General features: G+C 47.5%; 2 protein-coding genes across 8 annotated transcripts in view; both read right to left on the reverse strand.

Moving 5' to 3' along the window:
• The window catches only part of PLA2G2F (phospholipase A2 group IIF), a 137059-nt gene that overhangs the window by 72829 nt on the left and 39746 nt on the right, over window positions 1-24484 (reverse strand). The window lies entirely within an intron of this gene.
• Window positions 1-24484, reverse strand: part of PLA2G5 (phospholipase A2 group V) — a 71747-nt gene that overhangs the window by 7518 nt on the left and 39745 nt on the right. For 2 of the 5 annotated variants that reach the window (XR_008504878.1, XM_063658919.1), the window contains exon 3: window positions 14031-15580. The exons of 2 other annotated variants lie outside the window; for them this stretch is intronic. The gene's annotated coding sequence lies outside the window, so the exon portion shown is untranslated. Of the gene's footprint in view, window positions 1-3667; window positions 3695-14030; window positions 15581-24484 lie in introns of those variants that run through there. One more of the 5 variants, XM_054503310.1, reaches the window with a different exon arrangement.

Here is a 24484-nt window from a genome sequence, read left to right on the forward strand (position 1 = left end):
CCTAGACATGGCCTTTGATGAAAGATGTAAGACGGAAGAAAAAAATTCCTGGACAGAGAGCACTTGACGCCCACAGCAGGAGGGCAGAAGGAAAGCTGGTGATTCTACGTCTCATACTCCTTTTAGCTCACAGTGCTGTAGTTGCCTGTTTTCAAGGATGTCTACCCTGATGGTTCTTTGCAGGCAGAGGCTGGGTGGATGCACCCCTCTATTCTACCACTGAGAATAGTGCCTGGCCCAGAGGAGGTGCTCAGCAGTGAAGCCTGGGCACCCACAATGTGCCAGTGGCTTTCAGGGCCTGGTTATGGCTCTTATGGGCCCCAAGCACTTTTGCCTTTGTAGGCATCTTTCTGATATATCTTTGTATTTATATCTATATTCACACAATTATTTTTGACAACTATGATGCTATAAAGAAAAATATAATCCAAGCTGGATTTATTATTATATATTCATTATTATGTTCATTTCCTTCCTCTTGATTTTAAAAGAATTTATAAAATTAAGACACTCTCCTGGGACCCAGGCACTGTGTCTACCTAAAGAATAAGTCAACCCTGGGGGCTCACAAGAGTGCTGCAGGGTAGGTATTACTGTCCTCATTTTGCCACTGGGAAAGTTGAGGCTCAGAAAGCTCAGGGACCTTGCCAGAAGTCACACAACCATTAAGCAGTGGAGGCTGGATTCGAGCCCCGTCCTTCTGTGCCCCTCACTGCACCACACAGCCTCCCTTCCCAGAGGCATGAATCCTTTGAGGGGTCTGTGTTTGTTCCTTCTCATGCTCTACCTCTCAGGCCAGAGCCCTTGGCTTCACTTCTTAGAATCTGTCTTTGGTAAAAACAGCCATTGCCAGCCTAGAGTCCAGGAAATTCCATGTGTCTCAGGCCAGCACCTGATTCTAATTTGGCTTCTCAGAGGTTCCTTGCCGGCAGCTGCCTGATTCCCTTCTTCCCAGGATCCAAAGTCCTTGTTTGTCCACAGCTGGGCAGGCCCGGGGCTCTCCCCTTCAGTGCTCTGTTGTCTCAAGTCCCTGAGTTGAACAGTCGCTTGTGCCAGAGCTCTACCTGAACCCCTGGCACCTCCCAAGACCTGGCCTCCAAACATGCTTCAGACTCCCCGGGGTTCCTGGCTACTGGGCTGGCAGGCCAGCCCTTGTCCAGTAGCAACTTTGAGTTCCAAGAACATTCCTGAGGGTGCTGTCCACAGCTGGCCTCTGGGACAACCCTTGTCCAGCAGCAACTCTGAATCCCAAGAACATTCCTGTCCACCCATAGCCTCTGCTCCAAGGGCTCCAAACAGCCAAAGAAATGGCCCTAGACCCCACCATTCCACACCAATCTTTCTCTGCTGCTCCCTGGAGCTGCGGCACAAGGACACCAACTGCCACTCACTGAGCACCTCTGGTGTGCCAAGCACTATCCACTATCTCTCTAAACCCATCAATGACCTTGGCAGGCCCGGTGTCTGTCCTTTTAAACAGTCACTTGTTCAATGAATAACAGTTGTTGATTTTACAGATAAGGAAATTGAGGCTCAGGCAGGTGAAGTGAGTTCCCCAAGGGTTTAGCCCAGGACTGTGAATCTATTTCTTTGACTGACTCTACTCCACTGCCTCTGAGCATCCCTGGGCACTAAACATGCTTTTGCTTTTCTATATTTTAGGATGCTTTGACATGTTGGAGGCCAGAGACAGCCTGCTCCTTCCAGGGCTAGTTAATTCCTAGACACCTCAAATGGCTCCTCTGTGAGCATGCCTTTCATATGCAGACCGACTGTGACAGTAGGTAGCTGGTCAGACAGGAGCAGGGCAGGAATGTCAGACAACCATCAGGTGATGGGCAGGCAATTGTTAACCATCTCTCTAAAATAATAACTGGTCACAGCCAGCACCAGGGAAAGGCAGTCTCCCAATAAACAGGAACACCTGAAGCGGGTGATCAGCAGCTTCCAGTAAGATCTCAGGAGTTGGGTCAGTGGGCTCACACATGCGCATGAAGAGGCAAAATGGCGGCGTTTAACTGGTATATGACCTGCTAGGGACGTTCGGCTGGTAAGGGAAGAACGCCTCAAGGGAGCATGTGTACAACTCCGGTAAACACACTGTGCATGCTCCCTCCCAAGTGCTGGCAGGTCACTGAGCGTGCGGACAGCCCACCCCACCAACCCAAGGGAAGAATCAGGGGATAAGGAAAACGAGACCCCGGAAGTATGCCAATGTGTAAAACCCCAAGTCAAAGGTCAAACAGAACTCCTGAATCTCTCAAGTCGCCTGGTTGGCTCCTCGTCCAAGTGTACTTTACTTCTTTTCATCCCTGTTCTAAAGCTTTTTAATAAGCTTTCACTTCTGCTGTGAAACTTGCCTCAGTCTCTCCTTCTGCCTTATGCCCCTCAGTTGAATTCTTTTTTTTGTCTCACTCTGTCTCCAGGCTGGAGTGCAGTGGCACCATCTCGGCTCACTGCAACCTCCGCCTCCCAGGTTCAAGTGATTCTCCTGCCTCAGCCTCCCGAGTAGCTGAGATTACAGGCGCCCGCCACCATGCCCAGCTAATTTTTTGTATTTTTAATAGAGATGGGTTTCACCATGTTAGCCAGGATGGTCTCAATCTCCTGACCTCAGGATCTGCCCACCTCGGCCTCCCAAAGTGCTGGGATTACAGGCATGAGAATTATTTCTTCTGAGGATGCAAGAACTGAGGATGCTGAGGCCTATATGGATACGTCCCACTGCTGACACAACCAGTCCCTTGGCACACCCAGGCCACCTTTCCCTCACACACTGCAAGCCAAGGTTTCTCCTGCCCTAAATCACCCCAGGGCCAGACACTGGATTACTAGGGAAGCCTGGAGTTCCACTGACATGATTCAAACTGGCCGGTCCTAAACTGTGTCCCCTGCCCTACCAGCCTTTCCCAGAGATCACAGCAAAGGCCCTGGGCGATGCTTCCCGTGGCTTCTCCTGACCTGCCGACCTGGCACTTCCTGCATGGCCCTGGGTGGGAAGCACGCCTTCTTCTGGGAGCTGTAAATAACAAGCTATCTTTTAAATGGCAATCATTTCTTGATCTGTTGGCCTCCCCACACCTGGAGAAAACCAACCTCCCAGGTGCATTTGAGAACACCCTGGAAAGAGTAAAAAAGCAGTTTCATGGTGGAGGTGGCAGAGGCATGGAGTGGCTGCCCCGAAGAGTGGAGAGCCACTCCACTCAGTAGAGCCCTAAGCGGGCCCCAGGAGGAGGACGTGGGCTCAGCTATTTTAATCAAACGACCACAGAGAGGAAGCGCATAGCCGCGAGAGAATTTCAGAGGAGGGCAGCGGTTGCAGTAATGAGAGGAGAGAGAATAGAGACGGACAGCCCAAAGGAAGATGTGGAGGCCAGGACGTGGCCAGGTCGCCAAGGGACGGGTCCCCCAAGTCCACATGCAGCAGCTCCAGGACCTCCCAGTTCACGTCTCCTGGCTGGAAAGAATGCACAGTGCGGAGCCTCACTGCACAGAAGGTGCCGCTGAGCCCTCCTGCTGTCTGTGAGAGAGGTGATGGGGGTTCACTCCTCTCCGAGCCCTGCTCCCCTGATCAAGGGGGCCAGGTGTCTCCTCTCATAGCCCCTCTCTCGACCCTGCTCTCCACACCTCCCTCAGGCAAAGCAGCCCCAAAGATGAGATTCCTCACCAGTGAGACCTTTTCTCCGTCCTCAGGCCCACAGAAGAGGCCGGGGCTGGGCCCGCCTGGTTTTAAAGACCTCTCTGTCACCTCCCACACTCCTGTGTGGGCCAGCTCCAAGATTTCTGGTAACTCACATAGGAAGTCCTACTTCCCCTCACCCTGGCATGACCCCTGGGGATTTTTTTCCACTGTGTATTCAGAAGCAGTTTTTTATTTTGGTTGTTTTTTTGAGATGAAGTCTGGCTCTTTTGCCCAGACTGGAGGGCAGTAGCCCTATCTCAGATCACTGCAGCCTCTGCCTCCCTGGTTCAAACAATTGTCCTGCCTCAAACTCCTAAGTATCTAGGATTACAGGCACACGCCACTACGCCTGGCTAATTTTTGTATTTTTAGTAGAGACGGGGTTTTACCATGTTGGTCAGGCTGGTCTCGAACTCCTGACCTCAAGTGATCCACCCACCTCACACTCCCAAAGTGCTGGGATTACTGCCACAGAAGCAGCTCTTTTCTGAAGCAGGTCACAGTGGCCAGGTGGCTATCAGGAGAGACAGTGATCAGAGTCGGGCTTGGGCCACCCACAATCCAGGGCTCTTCCCCACCAAGAACAGGAACCCTGGAATCCCCCTCCAGGGCACAGCCTCCCTCCCACCCACCACACTGGGTCTTTGCCAAGTCCCCCAGCCGTGGGCTCCTGCTCAGATTTTATCCTGTCTCGCTCAGCCTCAACCCAGGAACAGCCAGGGAAGACAGGCGGCCCCGCTCCTGGACTTGAAGCTTTGTCCCTGTCCTCTTCCTCTTGTTCCTAACTTGCCAACTCTCAACTTTTTCTGCCCCGTTCCTGAGCTGGGGTGACTCAGGAGATGCCTGCAGAAACACCACAGAACATTGCCCACCACGTCCAGGTGGTAGCCCTTTTTTGGCAGCTGACTCTGTGCTAACTTCCTACAGTTCTTCCCTCAGGGAAGGGGAAAGCGCTAGGCTTGCGGTTAGAGAGATGCAAGCTGGAGTCCCAGCTCAGCCACTTAGTATCTGTGTGACCCTGGACAAGTCACTACATTTCTCTGTTCTTAATGTGAAACATGAGAATTATGAGCCCCTCCAAACCCAGAGGCTCCTGGTGAGGAATGTACTACATAAAACAAGGCACATGTGGGTCAGGCACAATGGCTCACCCTGGGAGGCTCAGGTGGGAGGATGGCCCGAGCCCAGGAGGTCAAGGTTACAGTGAACTATGATTGCACCACTGCAGTCTAGCCTGAGCAACACAGCAAGCCCCTGTCTCTATTAATGAATAAATGAATACATAAAAATAAAAATAAGGCATATAAACTAATGTCAGTTGGGGAAGTGTGTGGCCCAGTGGGTAACATCACAGGCTCTATATCAGCTCCAAGTCCTGGGTTCAAATCCTGGCTTCCTCACCGCTAGCCACATCACCTCAGGGCTGACTGAATCTCATTTGCCTCAGAGAGCTGTTGTTAGGATTAAATGAATTTATAAATGTATAACTTAGAGCCATAGCAAATGCAGAGTAATGCTAATAAATCAATGACAGCTCACCTTCTAGAGTGTTCTCACAGGACATAGGTAGCTACTAGTATTCTCCATTTTCTACTTCTGTTAATTCCACCCCTCACGCCACCACCCCCCACACACTTTTTTGAGAAGACTTGGATTGTTTTTTGTTTTTTTTTTGTTTTTTTTTTTTTGAGACAGCGTCTGTCTCTGTGCCCCAGGCTGGAGTGCAGAGGCACAATCACAGCTCACTGCAGCCTCCTGGGCTCAAGCCATCTTCTCTCCTGCCTCTGCCTCTCGAGTAGCTGAGACTACAGTGGGCACCACCATGCCTGGCTAATTTCTTTCTGCATTTTTTGTAGAGTCGGGGTCCCACCATGTTGCCCAGGCTAGTCTCGAATTCCTGGGGTCAAGTGATCCTCTCATCCGTGCCTCCCAAAGTCCTGGGATGACAGGCATGAGCCACTGTACCCCGCCAAAGACTTGGATTTTTGGCTCCTGCCTCGCCTTGCTGTTGACTTCTTTTTCTCTCCCTCTCTCTTGTCACAGTAGCATCAGAGAGAAGCCCCTCCTTAAGGCCCCCATGAACCCTTCTCTTCCTAGGACTAACCACTGGGCTCTCGAAGAACCCTGTGAATTCAACTCAATATCAAAAATATTTATGAAGTGTCTACTACGTGCCAGGCACTGGGATCCCACGGTGAATGAGACAGAACTTGTGCCTTCGTAGAGCTGCCCTTGTGGCTGGTGGGAAACAGATTGTGAAGACAGAAGTAAACATAGATGGTGTCTGGCGGTGATCAGAGCTGTGGGGAAGAGTCCTCTCCCCGTCCTGTATTTTCATTTCTCCTTCTCAACCAGTTTCCTCCTCCACCTACGAACACACACCTGCCCCGCCATTCTCAACCAAACAAAACCAAGCCACAAAAAGGAAAAAAATAATCCCTTGTCTCTAGTGACAATTCTACTTCTTTTTTTCTCTAAAAGCTAAATTTCTAAACAGAGAAGCCTGCCCTTCGTCATCCCCCACTCTGAACCCTTCACCGCCTGGCATCTGCTGCATCCTTGAGCTTGCCCTCAGGGACCCCCAAAGCCTGGCATAGCCCAAGCTTGGGGGTCACCTCCTCAGTCCCTCAGGGCACTCATCTTGAAGTCCACCTCCTCCTTCTCAAAATTCTCTCTCCCTCCAGGCTTCACAAGGCTGCACTGTGCCGGCTGCCCTCCTGTGGCTAATCCCCCCGTCCCATCTCTATTGGCTCCCCAAATGCAGGTGTGTTTGTGGGACCTGCCCTCTGGAGTTGCCCTTCTCTGTCTCAGCCACTCTCTGGATGAGCTCTTCCGAGTTCAGGGATTTAGCTCGTATTTCTATGCAGGCATCTGGGGGTGTCCCGGACAGAGCAGTTTGGCCCTAGCTTTGACTCAACAAACAATGCTTAATGAAGGAATGACTGAATACAGGAACCAGGAGAAAGCACAATGTCAGATCCAAGATCCAACGTAGGAGAGACGTGTATTCAAATCTGTGTCTCAGCTGTGACCACCTGTGTCACCTGAACCAGCTTTTTCTCCTCTTTGGGTCTCAGTTTTATCTGTGTAAAATAGGATAATCATAGAACCAGCCTCGCTTAGTAACACTGATAATTCAATGAGATAAGTCAGGCAGAAGGGCCCAGGACAGTGCCTGGCACCCTGTAGGTGCTCAATAAGTCATAACTACCATAAATATTATTGTGATTATGTCTTTCCAGTAAACTGAGAACTCCATGAGGGTAGGCTCTGTGTCTGCTTCGCCTCTGTAACCCAACACTTGGCACATAGTAGGTGCTCAGTAAGAGTTTGCTGAGTGAATGCATGACTCCTTTGGCTCCAGCTCCATTCTCACCCCACTGGCCAGTCCACACGTCAAATATGGTTACACAGAGATGGATGGATGGATGGATAGATAGATAGATAGATAGATAGATAGATAGATAGAGTGAGTCTGATATTCTATCCCAATAACCCTTGGGAACCTCAGAACTAAACTCACTGTCCCCTCAAAACCGAGTCCTTCCCGGTTCCCCTTTCTTGGTAATTGATCCAACCATTCACACTTCAGTGATTAAATACGCCCCAGCCACTTCCATGTCCAATTGAATGGAGGCCTCTTGAGGGCAAAATTCTTCTCTGATCCCAGCACCTAGAACGATGTCTGATCCATTATGGATCCTCAAGAAGTATTTGTAGAACAAAATAAACATCACATAAACACACTTGTTCTTTGTCATTTGCTGGGTCTATCACAGGCAGGCTCGCCCCAGGGCTAAAGCCCTGCCAAGGGTAGCCATGGAAACCTGGACACTCCCTCACCTTGAGAACCTAAGCTGCAGAGATATCCCTGGCCTTGTCAAATGGTTTGCTGGCACATGGAACAGGATTACCCAGGGCTCATTGGCAGAAAATCTACATCAAGTCCTCCTCCTCCAGGAAGTCTTCCATGATCCTTCTTTCCACAGGGAGCTTACCTGTCTCTGGAATGTTATAGAACTCATCTGATATGCTGTCCACTCTGGCATTTCCTGTTGGAGGGGATTACACGGCTGATGGCTCAGAAAGGAATGAGGGAAGAACTCGGTCTTTAATGAACATTTGCCATGCCACAAGTGCAAGGCAAGTTCAACATTCACAGTATTCCTTAATCTTCACAAAATCTCATGGGGCATTATGATCCCAATGTGTAAGCAAGGAAACAGAGGGGCAGATGTTAGGTACCTCGTCCAAGGTCACACCACTAGTAAAAGGAGGACCCAGAATCGTACACCTGACCCATCTGCCTGTCAAATCCGTATTCTTTACAAAAAAAGGGTTGAGACCCAGTAAGGACATAATGATTGGGATTTTCACAAGACATCTAACCAGAGTGTCACGTGGTTTCCTTATAAACAAGGTGGAAAAGTGAGAGCTGAGTTACAGTTGGTTAAGTTGGTTCAGTGTTCCAATAATTGCTGATGAGTGGAACTGGATTTTTGGTTATAAACTTTCAGCCCAGGGCTCCATACAGCCCTAGGAAATGCTTTGCTTGATCTACACGGTGCTTTAAAAAAAAACAAAATGGAATTAGCTGCCAACGTATAAATGCTAAGAGATCTTAGACAGAAATCCACATTTCCAGGCCAGGCACAGTGTCTTACGCCTGTGATCCCAGCACTTTGGGAGCCCGAGGCAGGCCTGAATTGAGATCAGGAGTTCGAGACCAGCCTGGCCAATGTGGTGAAACCCCGTCTCTACTAAAAAGTACAAAAATCAGCCGGGTGTGGTGGCGAGTGCCTGTAATCCTAGCTGCTTGGGAGGCTGAGGCAGGAGAATTGCTTGAACCCGGGAGGCAGGGGTTGCAGTGAGCCGAGGTTGCGCCACTGCACACCATCCTGGGGGACAAAGTGAGACTTTGTCTCAAAAAAAAAAAAAAAAAAGAGAAGGAAATCCACATTTCCACATTTCCATTTCCAGTTTCTTTTTAAAAGATCTAGGAATCCTGGGTCTGGACTCCTACAGGCAACAATTGGCCATTGCCAAGAAGTAGCTGCCCCCATAGATGTGGTATGTGTTTTGCTCTGCCCTAGTCCTTAACCACTCCTTACAGTCTTAAGTCCGATCTGTCTCACAATTGCTCTCTGCCTGGAGGAATCTCTGGTCAGCCCTCATAAGCCAATACAAACTGCACACCATGGACTGAGGCTAGATGCATGGTGCCCATGCCCTGGAACCACCACTTATTAGCTGTGTGACCTCTGGCAAGTTTCTTAACTGCTCTGTGCCTTAGTTCACCATCATGAATAATTGGGTAAATAATTGTACCTGTCTCATCTCTATGTTCTGAGTTGATACACAATAGGTGTTTAGGCACATAGTAAGGTCTCAATAAATATTGGTTATTTTTAATAGGATGGTGGGATATGCCCCCAAGTGACTGCTCAGAAACTTTCTTCAAGTGTTTAGTAGGAATTCAGGAATGGTGGGAAGGACTGGCCAAAGAGATGGAGCTGGGTAGGTCACAAAGGCCCTTGGGGGGCAGGCTAAGGAGGTTGGATCTTGATCTTGTCCTGATCTTATCCTGAGCTTGATCAAGAACAAGATAACCTGAGTTCAATAAGAAGAGAGTAAACAGGCCCTGTCCAAAGACCCCCAAAGCTGAAAGGCACAAGGACAGGGTGGGTAACACAGCTCAGCAATCACATGCGTGACCCCCAAACCCAGTACTAGTCACATCACAGAGGCAGTGGTCGTCTTTGGTGGTGATGGCAGGAGTGTGGTGCCCAGAACGAGGGCTTCTAGCAGGCCACACCCAGAGGGATGTGCCTGGCCCTGGGCCCCCATGTGAGCAGGCTTAGGAGGTGTCTGGATCACAGGAGACAGAAGGGAGGGAACTGGGGCTGACTTGGGTTTGGAAGGTGGCTGGGGGTACCCAGTCTGTCTCCAAATCTCTGAAGGGCTGTGGGGAGTAGGAGGAATCAGAACTGTCCTATGTGGCTCCAGATTGCGGAACCAACACCCACCAGGCACGGACGCGCTAGGCAGTCAGATTTTGGCTCGATCCAAGAACGTTTTTCTAACAGCTCATGTGTCCTGGGAATTGAATGAGCTGTCTTGGGAGTGGTGAGTTTCCTCTCCCCGGAAGGCACTTTTTATTTGCTACTTCTTAGGAAAAGAAATGTCGCATGGGAAGTGGGCACTGAGTGGGTGGGCTATGCCCCCGCTCGACTTCTCAGGAAAAGGAACTTAATCTTTAAGTGTTGGAAACACTTAAAATGCAGACGAGATCTGTCAAAGCTCATGAAGTCAGCTTTGTCAGTTATGAAGCCTCGGTTCTATCCTGTAAAAAATGTTTTTAAAATTACATTTTGCCAAGGTTCAAAAACAAAGAAAACTCATAAGCCCTTCAGTTGCTCCGTAACATGGAGAGAGCTATCAACTATTTTGTGCTCCCTGCCCTGTAGGGTCCCCTCCCTGCAACATTTTATGCAGGCCAGAGTCATGTCCAGATATGTTGTAAGAGCAATGACCAGCATGACAGAAGTGCATGGGCTCCAGGATGCCCACAGGCTCTGACATTCTGTGCTCTCGAATTGACTTATTCTTGAACTCTCTGAGCTTTTCCAACAACAGCTTTTGCATTTCCTGCTCCCCCTGCCTAGAATACTTAGTCCTTGATTCTTTATCCTCCAGGTCTCATCTTAAATGCCACCTTCTCCAGGAGGCCTCCCCTGACTACCTACCCAAGGTCACCCTGTTTTTCCCCTCCATGGCACCGACCATCATCTTTAACTCTCTTTTACTTGCTTGTTTATGGCTCATGCGCCTTATGCCTTCCCCTAGAATATAGGCATTTGAGGGCAGGAAACATGTTCGTCTTGTTCTTTGTTATATTATTAGCAGGTAGCAGAGGGCCTAATGCATATCTTCTTTTTTTTTAGACGGAGCCTCCCTCTGTCGCCCAGGCTGGAGTGCAATGGTGTGATCTCAGCTCACTGCAACCTCCGCCTCTCAGGCTTAAGTGATTCGCCTGCCTCAGCCTCTTGAGTAGCTGGGATTACCACTCTGGGCTAATTTTTGTGTTTTTCACAGAGACGGGGTTTCACCATGTTGGCCAGGCTGGTCTCGAACTCCCAACCTCAAGTGATCTGCCTGCCTCTGCCTCCCAAAATGCTGGGATTACAGGTGTGAGCCACTGCACCCGGCCCCTAATGCATATCTGGTGGCTGATAATTATTTGTGGAATAAAAGAATGATGGGATGGATGAACCAATTAAATCTGGAAGTAGAAGCAGCCCCATGTGGGTTTCAGCCAGGCTGTAAATTGGCAGCTTCCTGTAAAGATACACACTGCTAGTTCTATCTGGGTGTCAGCCTAGCATGCACATGCAGCTTATACATATGTTACAACTATTGGTTAATAACAGGCTCAAGTTCAACTTTCACCATAACTTTGGCTAAGAAGGCAATCCACACACCAACTTCATAGCAAATACATGTTTTATCTTTGAAAAATGTAATCCATTAAACTGTTCACTCTTAAGAAATCTCCCATGAACTAACCTTCCTTTCTGTCTTTGTTTCTGTTGTTTTTCCTCCACCTAAAATGCTCTCCACTCTCTTTTTCTAACTGGTTAAAGCCTACTTGTTTTTCCACATGGTAATGTCCCTTCTTTTTTTGAGGAGGGAGAAACCCTAGGAAAGGCTGTCACTCTGCCTGGTAAGATCACAGATGGTGCCCAATATTCTAGGCTCATGAACCTGAATCATCTACAATTCAAGGCCACTCCACCTGCCTTAATCCCAATCCAACCCAGCAAATCTTTCTTGAGCAATTTTGTGGGCAGAGGTCCCGTTAGGCACTACGAGGACCAAATGGAAAGTGAAATCCACCAGTGCAAGCACCGAAAAGTTTCTAACCCAGTGTCTGTCTGTTAGGATAGGGGACGTGGGAACAGGCCTTCAGAATGTCCGTCACGTCTAGAATAACATTGGAACTCTTTCCCTGGCCCTAAGAGGAGGTGCCTCCTCTTTTGAGACACCTTCCCTGATACCTCCCCAGCAGACTTCATGGCTTCCTCCTTTTTTCCTGGGTCAATCTTCCTAACGTCTGTAACAGCACATAGCACATCCACCCAAGTCAGAGGCACCTGTCTCCCCTCACAAGACATGGTCCCGCACAACTTAGCCCCCCACCTACTCCAGCCTTGCCTTATAACACCCCTAAAGCATTCCTGGGAAGAAGCTGGATGTGAAGGCTTTTAGTTTCTTAAACTCACTAATTTCAATCTCTCTCTCTTTCTTTCTCTGTCTCTCTCTCCCTCCCCCTGTTCCTTTTCATCTGTTATTCCCTCCCTTTCTTGTCTTACTCAACTCCTACTCATCTTTGTAAACTTAACATACCTATCATTCAATAACTATTTAGCAAGCACCTATTATGTGCCAGGCACTGTTCTAGACACTGGGGATACAGCAGAGAGCAAAACAGCTGAGAACCCTACCCTCAGGGCAGAGCTTGCATTCTGGAGGGAGAAGACAGAAATAGACAAGTGAATAAGTAAAATGTACAGCTTGTCAGGTGGTGATCGATGCAATGGAGAAAAACAAAGCAGGGAGCAGGGTGGGAGTGCTGAGTGTGTGTGTTTGGGGATGGGGACCAGGACTGTTGATGGTGGGAGTGGCCATTTTATTTATTTATTTATTGAGACGTCTTGCTCTGTTGCCCAGGCTGGAGCGCAGTGGTGCGATCTCAGCTCACTGCAACCTCTGCCTCCCGGGTTCAAGCGATTCTTCTGCCTCAGCCTCCCGAGTAGATGGGATTACAGCTGTGCACTATCATGCCTGGCTAATTTTTGTATTTTTAGTAGAGACAGGGTTTTACCACGTTGGCCAGATTGGTCTCGATCTTCTGGCCTTAAGTGATCCACCCACCTTGGCCTCCCAAAGTGCTGGGATTACAGGCATGAGCCACTGCACTGGGCTGGAGTGACCACTTTAAACAGGGTGGCCAAGAAAGGTCTTGCTGGGGAGGTGACACTTGAGTAAAGCCATGAAGGAGGTTAAGGAGCAAGCTATGGGGACATCCTAGGGGAAGAAAGCTCCAGGCAGAGGGAAGAGCAAGTACAAAGGCCCCAGGGTAGGAGCGCACCTGTGAGCTGGGAAACATGGAAGCTGGATCTACCTTTGCCAAAATGTCTTGTGAATCCATCGCCCTGCCCCAAACTGGATCAACCCCCTGCTCTGAGCTCTCCCAGTACCATGTGCTCTCTCTCTTCACAGCACCAATCATATTGTGTTGCAATGTCTCTCCCACCAGGCTGTGAGCAACCTGCAGACAGGGACACTGTCTTTTATTAATACTTTGACATCTCCAATGCTCAGTGTAAGGCATGATACATATTTATTGATGAAATCAATCAACAAATGAACAAACTAGACTGTGAATCCTTGAGGGTGTCTCATTTATCTCTCCCTGGCAGCACCTAGCACTCTGTATGGCACAGATTGGGTCCTAGGAAAAAATGTTTGTTGAATGACTAATAAAAATGGCTGATGCTTTATTGAGCCCAGATACCACACTAAGTTCTTTATGGGGCTTCTCTCATTTTATCCCTAGGGTGACCCTATGAGGTAGATATTACTATCATATGCACTTTGCAGATTGGGACACTGAGGCTTGGAGAAAAAAAAATGGCTCGCACCTGTGCCCAGCTAGTTAGTGACAAAGCTGGGAGTTGTCCTGATCCATTTGACTCCCGAGGCCACGTATACTTAGCCCAAAGCTAGACCGTCTTCAGAGAGGGAAGCGAGAGAGAGAGAGAGATGGAGGAAGGGAGGAGAAAGATCTCCCTATAAGGGCATCTTACCCTCCTCTGGGTTTCTTTCTGTGTGTACCGAAGTGTCTGGCACACAGTGGACGCTCTCAACAGTTAAGGGATGTTAAATAGATGTCGGCGAGTTCTCTCCCTAAAGGGGAATATTTGCCTGTGGTTTAGGTTAAAAAGAAATCCAAGCAAGGCCTCAGATTAACGTAAACACAAGTCCTAACTCAGCCTATTCATAACTCTCCCTGGTTTTGCCCGTAATTTTAGGTATGACCTTCCGGTAACCTCCATCTTCCCTTGAGGTGTGGCCTGGCCTCCTTAAGAGCCCGCTCTTCAGGCCTGACAATGACAGGTGAAGGACCCTAGCAGCCTTAGAGAGACTCCTTCAACAGAGGCTGTGCCTGCCCACCTCTCCCTGGGCCTCCTCTTGGGCTCTCCACATACCCCCTTCTCCAGTCTCTCCCTCCCAGCTGGCGTCCCTCCACAACCCCCAATTTATGCAGCCCCCATCAGTAACTAACCTCTTGGACCTGGCCTCAAATCCTGCTCTAGAGGTCTGCTCCCATGAGCAACTTCCTTGGGCAGACCCTGGAGCCCCGGATCTCGCTGGCTCCCCGTCTCCAGTCAGAACATTGGTATCCACAGACCATGGATCTGGGGGAAGTCAAATTCTTGGCCTCCAGAGTCTTAAAGCTGTGAATGGGAGTGACCGATGATGAGGACAAACCCGGAGGTGGGGAGGAAAAACTTCTGCCTGAACCCAGCCGGGTAGAACCCTGCTCAGCCCCCGACTGCCTTTGCAGGGGCAGGAAGTCCTGCACAATCAGGGCCTGTGGCTGGCTGTCCTGCCAAAGGGGCTGGGCAGTCACCCAGAGAATTCCAATGCGGGTGGATTTGAGTCCTGAAATATCCAGGTCACGGCTTTAGCCACTTCACAAGCCTTTGCTAATCCCCTCAGCCCGAAGTAACCCCTACCTTAGTCCTGGGCTCAGAACCTTGTTCAGGCTCTGACAGCCTGCTAAGAATCTTGACTGTCTGAGTCCATGGGGGCTCATCAGTCTTGGCAGGGACAAGAACATGAACACAATACTGTATCTAGTATACAGTAAAACTATCTGATATATAAATTTCCCCTATTGTCCCAATAATGGTTTTTATATCCAATTTGTTGGCTTTTTTCCGATCCAGAATCCAAACAAGAATCAGGCATTGCATCTAATTGTTGTGGCTCTTTGGTGTCCTTTAATCTAGAAAGTTCTTTAATCTGGTTTCTTTCTTTCTTTCTTTCTTGTTTGAGCTGAGGTCTCACTCTGTCACCCAGGCTGGAGTGCAGTGGTGCAGTCTCAGCTCACTGCAGCCTCAGCTTCCTGGGCTTAAGCGATCCTCCCAGTAGCTGGGACCACAGGCACATGCCACCATGCCTGGATAATTTTTTGTAGAAACGGGGTTTCACCATGTTGCCCAGTCTCGTCTCAAACTCCTGAGTTCAAATGATCCACCTGTCTCAGCCTTCCAAAGTGCTGGAATTACAGGTGTGAGCCACCACGCCCAGACTTAATCTGGTTTCTTTTTTAAAACGACATTGATGCTCTTGAATCCAGACCGGTTGTCTTGCAGAATACTCACCAATTTGGATTTGCCTGTTGCTTCCTCATGATTATCAGGTTAAATGTTTTTTGTAAGAATATTGCATAGGTCCGATGAGGGGCGTGCACATTTTCAACGCTACTAGTCATTCCCAAAATACTCTCTTCAATGGATGTGCCAGTTTACATTCCTAGCGGCACCATAGCCAGCACTCGATAATATCACATTTGTCAATTCTTCCCAATCTGATGAGTATAAAACTGTGTATCATTGTTTTCCCTTGCTTCCCCTGGCTGTTGGTGCAACTGAGCATTTTTACATCCACCTTGTGGCCATTTGGATTTCTTCTTCAACGGATGGTCTGTTGGTATCTGTGCCAATTCTGGGCCTCTTTGTCCTAACTTCCATCCGGGTCCTTCCTGGCTCTGCTGTGTTGGAGAAGGAGGTAGGGGGAGTGTGTTCCCTCAGGCTTCTGTATCAGCGGCTTCCAGGAGGCAACATATTGGAAGACAAGACAACAAGTGTTTGCTATATATGTTGCAAATATATTCTGTAAGCATGCCAGTTGTCTTTTATTTATGGCATTTTTATAATATAAAAACTTTTGGCCGGGCGTTTTGGCTCACTCCTGTAATCCCAGCACTTTGGGAGGCCGAGGTGGGTGGATCAGCTGAGGTCGGGAGTTCGAGACCAGCCTGACCAACATGGAGAAACCCGGTCTCTATTAAAAATATAAAATTAGCCAGGCGTGGTGGCACATGCCTGTAATCCCAGCTACTCAGGAGGCTGAGGCAGGAGAATTGCTTGAACCCAGGAGGCGGAGGTTACAGTGAGCAGAGATTGTGCCATTGCACTCCAGCCTGGGCAACAGAATAAGACTCCGTCTCAAAAAAAAAAAAAAAAAACCACCACTTTTAACTTTCATGCCATGCAAGTTATCAATCAGTAATGTTTAGTACCTTGTTTGCAAAGTCCTGCATGACTCTCTGATCGTGAGTTTAACAATATTTTTCTCGATATCTTTCTTCTATTGGTTCTAAATTTCAGGGTTTTACACTTAGGGCTTTAATCCTTTAATCCATTTGGAGTTTATTTTCATGTGTAGCATGAGGCAGAAATTTAGTTTTATTTACCCATAAGGAAAGTCAATGATTCCAACACCTTTTGTTGAATAGACCAATGTTTCCCCTCTGATTTTATTTTATTTTTATGTATTTATTTTTTATTTATTTTTTTTGAGACGGAGTCTCGCTCTTGTCGCCCAGGCTGGAGTGCAATGGCACGATCTTGGTTCACTGCAACCTCCACTCCCGGGTTCAAGCGATTCTCCTGCCTTAGCCTCCGGAGAAGCTGGGATTACAGGCGCCTGCCACCATGCCTGGCTAATTTTTGTATTTTTAGTAGAAATGAGGTTCCACCATATTGGCCAGGCTGGTCATGAACTCCTTACCTCAGGAGATCCACCTGCCTCAGCCTCTCAAAGTGCCGGGATTACAGGCATGAGCCACCGTGCCCGGCCTCCCCTCTGATTTTAATGTTTTCTTTATCACATAAGTTTCCACCTATGCTTAGATCTATTTCTGGGCTTCCTTTATGTTGCTTTGATCTATTTTTCTACACTTGCCCTAATATCACTCTGCCTAATTACTATAATTTTTTTTTTTTTGAGACAAAGTCTCACTCTGTCACCCAGGCTGGAGTGCAGCAGTGCAATCTCTGCTCACTGCAACCTCTGCCTCCCAGGTTCAAGGAATTCTCCTGCCTCAGCCTCCCGAGTAGCTGGGACTACAAATGTACACCACCACACCTGGCTAATTTTTTGTTTTTTTGTAAAGACAGAGTTTCACCGTGTTGCCCAAGCTGGTCTCAAACTCCTGAGCTCCGGCAATCTGCCCGCCTCGGCCTCCCAAAGTGCTGGAATTACAGGTGTGAGCCACCAAACCTGGCCTAATTACTGTAATTTTTTTTTAAGTCTTCATATATACTAAGGAAAATCCCTCTTCTCTCTTCTTTAGACATATTTTGGTTATTCTTTTTTTTCCAAGAGATAGGGTCTTCCTGGGTGAGATGGCTCACACCTGTAATCTCAGTACTTCAGTACTTTGGGAGACTGAGGTGGGATCACTTGAGCCCAGGATTTGGAGACTAGCCTAGGCAATATAGGGAGACTCCATCTCTACCCAAAATTCAAAAATTACTTGGGCATGGCGGTGTGCACGTGTAGTCCCAGCTACTTGGGAGGCTAAGGCGGGAGGATTGCTTGAGCCTCACAGGCAGAGGCTGCAGTGAGCCATGATCATGCTACTGCACTGCAGCCTGGGTGACAGAGTGTGACCCTGTCTCAAAAAAAAAAAAAAAAAAAAAAGACAAGGTCTCACTCTGTCACTCAGGCTGGAATGCAGTGGTGTGATAATGGCTCACTACCATCTCGAACTACTCAGCTCAAAAGATCCTGCCACCTAAGCCTCCCAAGTAGCTCGGACTACATGCACATGTTACCACAGCTGACTAATTTTTTTTTCTTTTTAGAGATGAGGTCTTGCTATGTTGCTCTGGCTGCTCTGGAACTCCTGGCCTCAAGCAGTCCTCCTGCCTCTGCCTCCCGAAGTGCTGGAATTATAGGCATGAGCTACCATGCCTTGCCAAGAGCAATTAAATCAAAAGAAAAATAAAATACCAATATCTTACACATGTACACAAAACAAAAAGCTTCTCTGGTACATAGAAAAGTTATAACTAAAGTAATGGACCAACTGGAATGATTCAATAGAAAGTTCGTAGGAGGCAGTCGTGTGCTATAAAAAGGTTTAACAATCAACTCTTGTAAGGAAGGTGGAAATCCCTGATTTGTAGAGTCTGCCAATTTCTTCAGCGTAAATACCCACAATATGGCTAATCCCAAGTTACCAACATGATACCACTGAATGTGGAGCTGGGAAAATAAATGTTAAGTTGTACTTTATTAAAATATGAAACTTCTGCTTTGTGAACAATATAAAAGCCACAGACTAAGAGAAATGCTTCCAAAACACATATCTGATAAAGGACTTGTGTCCAAAATATACAGTGAACTCCTAAAACTCAAAAATAAGAAAACGAATAACTCAATTAAAAAATGAGCAAAAGATCTGAACAGACACTTCACCAAAGAAGACATACAGATGACAGGTAAGCATATGAAAACACATTCAATATCATATGTCATTAGAAATTGCAAATCAAAATAACCATGACATACCTATTAGAATGGCTAAAATCCAAAACGTTAACACCACAAAATGCTGCCAAGGATGTGGAACAGGGGCTCTCATTCAATGCCAGTGGAAATTCAAAATGGCACAGCCACTTTGGAAGACAGTTTGACAGTTTCTTTTGTGCGTGTGTGCAGTGGCTATTCACAACTGTGATTATAGCATACTCCAGTCTCAAACTCCTCGGCCCATGAAATCCCTCCTGCCTCAGCCTCCTGAGTAGCTGGGACTACAGGTGCATGCCACCACACCCTGCTCCAATATGACAGTTTCTTACAAAGCTAAATATAGTGTTACCATTTGATCCAGCAATTGTACTGCTAAGTATTTACCCAACAGAGCTGAAAATTTATGTTCACTCAAAAACCTGCACACAAATGTTTACAGCAGCCTTATTCATCATTTTCCCAAAATGGAAGCAACCAAAAGGTTTTTCAATAGATGAATGTATAAACAAACTGTGATACAACCGTACAATGGGATGCTGTTTAGCAGTAGTATAAGAAATAAGCTATCAAAAAGAAAGAAGCTATCAAATCACAAAAAGACATGGAGGAACATAAAGGCATAAATTAATTCAATCTGAAAAGGATATATACTGTGTAACTCCAGCTATATGACATCCTGGAATAATCAAAACTATAGAGACAGTAGAAAGATCAGTGGTTGCCAGGGGTTTGGGAGGACAGAGGGATGAACAGGCAGAGCACAGAGAATTTTCAGGGCAGTGAAACTGTTCTGTAGGATATGGTGATGGTGGATACATGACATTATGCATTTGTCAAAACCCATAGAACTGTGCATCACAAAGGTGAACCTTAATGTATACTATGGGCTTTAATAATAATATATCAATATTGAGTCAGTAATTTTAACAAGTGTGCCACACTAATTCATGATGTTAATAGGAGGAAAATCTGTGTATGTGTTGGGATAAGGGAGCAGTATATGGGAACTTTATACAATTCTTCTGTAACTCTAAAGCTGTTCTAAAAAGAACCATCTATTAATTTAAAAAGAATTCCTATTGTCATAAATGCCCTGAAGTTATTGCATGCATTCTCATTACAATGCAAGCATGGTAAATACTTTATTTTCTTCCTTTGTTTCAGGTCTATTTTGTGTTTGACATGTTTTGGTGCTCTCAGGAAGTACATCTCAAATTTTCCTGTGTCTACAAGTCAACTGGGGGATCTTGCTAAAATACAGGTTGTGATCTACCAGGTCTGGGGGAAAGCCTGAGATTTTTATATTTTTAACAAGCTCCCTGGTGATTCCCATGGGGCTGGTACATTGTCCACACTTGGAATAGCAGGACCTACAAGCAGACAAACAAGACTGGAGACCCAGACTCCACCCTTTCTACTCTGTTTTCTTTCTTTTTCTTTTATTGTAGAGACAGGGTCTTACTATGTTGGCCAGGCTGGCCTTGAACTCCTGGCCTCAAGTAATCCTCCCACCTTGGCCTCCCAAAGTGCTGGGATTACAGGTGTGAGTTACATGCCTGACCTTGTATTCTGGTTTTTTTTGTTTGGTTTTTTTTTTTTCCTTTTTTGAGATGGAGTCTCGCTCTGTCACCCAGGCTAAAGTACAGTGGCATGATCTCAGCTCACTGCAACCTCCGCCTCCCAGGTTCAAGCGATCCTCCCACCTCAGCCTCCCATGTAGCTGGGACTACAGGTATGCACCACCATGCCCACCTAATTTTTTGTATTTTTAGTAGAGACAGGGTTTCACCATGTTTGTCAGGCTGGTCTCGTACTCCTGACCTCAAATCATCTGCCGGCCTCAGCCTTCCAAAGTGCTGGGATTATAGGCATGAGCCACCACACTCGGTCTGTATTCTGTTTTCTAAATAAGGAGGAAGAACTATCTAATTTTATGACTATGCTAACCAGTAGTTATATTTTTTAAAAAATCAATCTTGAAAGGTCTGTTTCCACTGATGTTTCATCCTGAGTCATATCCATTTGCTATTTCCAAAGGCATTGGGATTCCCTGCTCCAGCTAAATGAGTCAGTTGAGATCAGAAGTTCGTATGTCCAAGTGAAACTCAGCGAAAAGTCCATAATACTCCCTGGCAGTCAAAGGGCCACTAAGTGTTGGTATTTGCACAAGTCAAGTGCATTTTGCATTCTAGAGACAATCAAGGTCACTGCCAGAGTCACCCCGAAAATGGCTACTTTGTGGTCAGTAAGAACATGCTGCTTACTTGAAGGAGAGTCTTAAGGAGGTGGCAAACATGATGAGAGAAGGTGGTTGCACTGGACAGATTTCATGTTCCCTGATAGCTAGGGCTCCAGGCGAAGCCTCACAGAGGATTGGAGCCCCATTTCTGCCATGAACTTGCTGAGCCTGTTTCTCCATCAATACATTGGGATGATTGAGCTCCATCTGTGTTAAAAGCTCCTCCAACTCTGCATAATTATTTTTATTTTAAGCATATTCATTCCAAATCAGGGCCTGGCTCTTCATTTTCCAGGCAAGGGTTTCAAGTTTCCAACTGCAGCCTCTGCACCTACCCTGCTCATCCTGCCTTTGGTCCAGAGAACAGTGGTCAGATGAGGTGTCTGTCCTTCCAGCTGCCTGACTTCACATCTTAAAGCCAAGGAAAAGTCCAGTTCCAGGGCGGGCAGCCTCTCCTGAGCAGGTCAGAAACAACTCCAGGATGTGAGCAAAGATAGAACCTGCTCTTCCCCATCCCTCTCCCCACAGTTTCCACTGACCCCAGCTGGCCTCAGAGACATTTGACTGGAGAAGATCCTGGCTCTATCCTGGAGCCAAAGGAGAATTTACTACAGTTTGATAGACTCAGAAAGTCGACTGAAAAAATGATGGAATGGGCGGCCAGCATTAACCGGGGCACCTATTTGTTGTGAGAAAATCAAACTCTTTTGGTTTTTTTCATTTTCATCTTCATTTTTATTTTTTTAGGGAGGTGGTCTCACTCTGTTGCCTGGGCTGGAGTACAGTGGCGTGATCATAGCTCACTGCAGCCTTGAACTCCCGGGCTCCCATCCTCCCACCTCAGCCTCCAGAGTAGCTAGAACTACAGGCACATGGCACTACACCTGGCTTCACTGTAAACCAAACACAGACTCTCTGAGGGACTATGAGTAGGTGCTTCCCCACGTCCATGGATCTTCTCAGTAGTAAGGCCTGGGCTCTAGAAACTTGGGGCCACAGATCTCTCAGAGATCTGTCCAGTGGTGAGTTGATTGGGGCCCAGACAAGCAGCTTGTCCATCAGCTCAGAGTCTCTCGAAGGCCAGGCCTAGAACTCATCTGGCTGCCTTACTACCTGGTGTCTGGAATGGGCCCCCTAGGCACACAGATGTACCATTTATTCATCCAGTCCATCACTCAACACACATTGACAGAGCCCCTTCCATTCCACAGGCCCTGTGCTACATGGTAGGGGAACAAGAAGGACAGCAGTATGCCACCTCCTCTGTCCCCTCTGAATTTTGGTGGTTTGTTTGTTTGTTTTAATACATACGAGATTTCACTATGTTGCCCAGGCTGGTCTGAAACTCCTGAGCTCAACTGATCCACTTTGGCCTCCCAAAGTGCTAGGATTACAGGCATGAGCCACCACGCCCAGCCTGCTCTGAGTTTTCAGCGCAGGAGAGGAGAGGAGTGGGGACTTGCTTTTATTCCCCTGAAGCCACCAGAGTTTTCCTCTCAGAGGATGTCCCTGCTCATCTTCTGTGTCTGGGAACTCCCCATTTGTTTTAAACTGAAGTTTCTTGCATCTTTCTGGCGTGGGATGTGGAGAGACAGAGGAGTATGAGATGCTGGGAGTTTCCTGTCTGATGGGAAAGACCATTTCATATTCTCCAGGGGTTCTCAGTCTGAAGGAAGAGACAGCCTCTGTATTAGGCTGTTCTTGCACTGCTATAAGGAAATACCTGAGACTGTGTAGTTTATAAAGAAAAGAGGTTTAATAGCCTCATGGTTCTGCAGGCTTTACAGAAAGCGTGGTGCCAGCGTATGCTCGGCTTCTAGGGAGGCCTCAGGAAGCTTAGTCATAGTGGAAGGTGGAGAGGGAGCAGGCACATCACATGGAGAAAAGAGGAACAAGCAAGAGATCTCAGAGTGAGAGCTCACTCATCACCAAAGGGGTGGCCCAAGCCATTCTTGAGGGATCCGCCTCCATGATCCAAACAGTTCCCACCAGTCTCCACCTCCAATATTGGGAACTACATTTCAACATGAGATCTGGGTGGGGACAAACATCCAAACTGTGTTAGCCTCTATCCTGAGAGACCCCCAGGCTTTGAGAAGCCCCTTGTTTGGGGGACAGATCAGATACACAAATACAAATATGCAAAGATGTACAACACTTTATAAAAAGGCAGAGGAGGGCTGGATTATTGCAGAAGGAAGGATAGGAGGTGAGTTACCCACAGGGGAAGGCCTTTGGAGTAAGATATATGGAAAGAGGGATTCTTTTAGGCCCTGTTTATTTCAAGCACAAAGGAGAAATCTGCTTTCATAATAGTGCTTAGATTTTTTCTTTTTTTTTTTTTTGGAGACAGGGTCTTACTCTGTTGCCCAGGCTGGAGTGCAGTGGTGCAATCACAGCTCACTGCAGCCTCAACCTCCTAGGCTCAAGCAAGCCTCCCACCTCAGCCTCCTGAGTACTTGCGACTACAGATGTATGCCACTGTGTCCAGCTTATTTTTAATTTTTTTTCTAAAGATGGGGTCTCCCTATGTTGCCCAAGCTGATCTAGAACTCCTGAGCTCAAGTGATCCTCCTGCCTCAGCCTCCCAAAGTGCTGGGATTACAGGTATAAGCCACCACGCCTGGTATGTGCTGAGAGATTTGTAATACGAGTGGGGCAGTCAGGCCAGGGTGGGGCTGATGTGAGATGGCTATTCTGGGGCAAAAATTCTTAAAGTAGAAAACAGCATGAAGTATGCTCTATGGAAAAGATGAAGAGGTAGATTCATTTGTATCCCTGGGTCAAATCCCACAGAGAGGTGAGAGCAATGGAGAGATGAGGCCAATCTGGGAGGAAGTCCAGAATCACCAGGGTGCCTGGTCCATGAAGGGCCATCCAGTCCAGTTTCCTGCTGCAACGGAAGACTTGCTCTAGGCTGCGTGCGGTGGCTCATGCCTGTAATCCCAGCACTTTAGGAGGCCAAGGCAGGTGGATCACCTGAGGTCGGGAGTTTGAGACCAGCCTGACCAACATGGAAAAATCCCGTCTCTACCAAAAATACAAAATTAGCTGGGCATGGTGGCTCATGCCTGTAATCCCAGTTACTCGGGGGGCTGAGGCAGGAGAATCCCTTGAACCCGGGAGGCGGAGGTGCGCCATTGCACTCCAGCCTGGGCAACAAGACCGAAACCCCATCTCAAAAAAAAAAAAAAAAAAAAAAGAAAAGAAAAGAAAGAAAGACTTGCTCTATGTAGTCCCTAAGTGGGCTGTTGGCCTCCTCCTAAAAGTCATTCTAACACTAGCCACTCGTTTCCTTTGAGTCTTAAAACCACCTGCTAAAAGGAGGTGCTCTTTACATCTAGCCTAAACTGACCACTGCAATGTAATGTCTTTCTGTTGAAAACACTGAACTGGCTGGGCATGGTGGCTCACGCCTGTAATCCCAGCACTTTGAGAGGCCGAGGTAGGCAGATCAACTGAGGTCAGGAGTTTCAGACCAGCCTGGTCAACCTGATGAACCCCATCTCTACTAAAAATACAAAAATAGCCTAGCATGGTGGCGCATACCTATAGTCCCAGCTACTTGGGAGGCTGAGGCAGGAGAATCGCTTGAATCCAGGAGGCAGAGGTTGCAGTGAGCCAAGATTGCACCACTGCACTCCAGCCTGGGTGACAGAGCGAGACTCCATCTCAAAAAAAAAAAAAAAAAAAGGAAAGAAAAGAAAAAAGAAAGAAAGAAAGTAAGTAAGTAAATAGTGAACTGATTGAAGATAAGGGCTGGTTAACAGTATTCCACCTTCAAAAGCATGGCTTTACAGTGCCATAGGTTGAGCCAAGAAGGCCAGTGGCCTATAGCAATCTGGCCCCTGCTGACCTCCAACCTATGTTTCAACCTTTGTGCTCCATTGGGCTGGGCTTTTCTCACTTCCTCAACATCACACTTCCTCCTTGTGTGCAGCCCTAGTGGT

This window comes from Pongo pygmaeus, chromosome 1 (genome assembly GCF_028885625.2).
Source record: "Pongo pygmaeus isolate AG05252 chromosome 1, NHGRI_mPonPyg2-v2.0_pri, whole genome shotgun sequence".
NCBI classification, from domain to species: domain Eukaryota; kingdom Metazoa; phylum Chordata; class Mammalia; order Primates; family Hominidae; genus Pongo; species Pongo pygmaeus.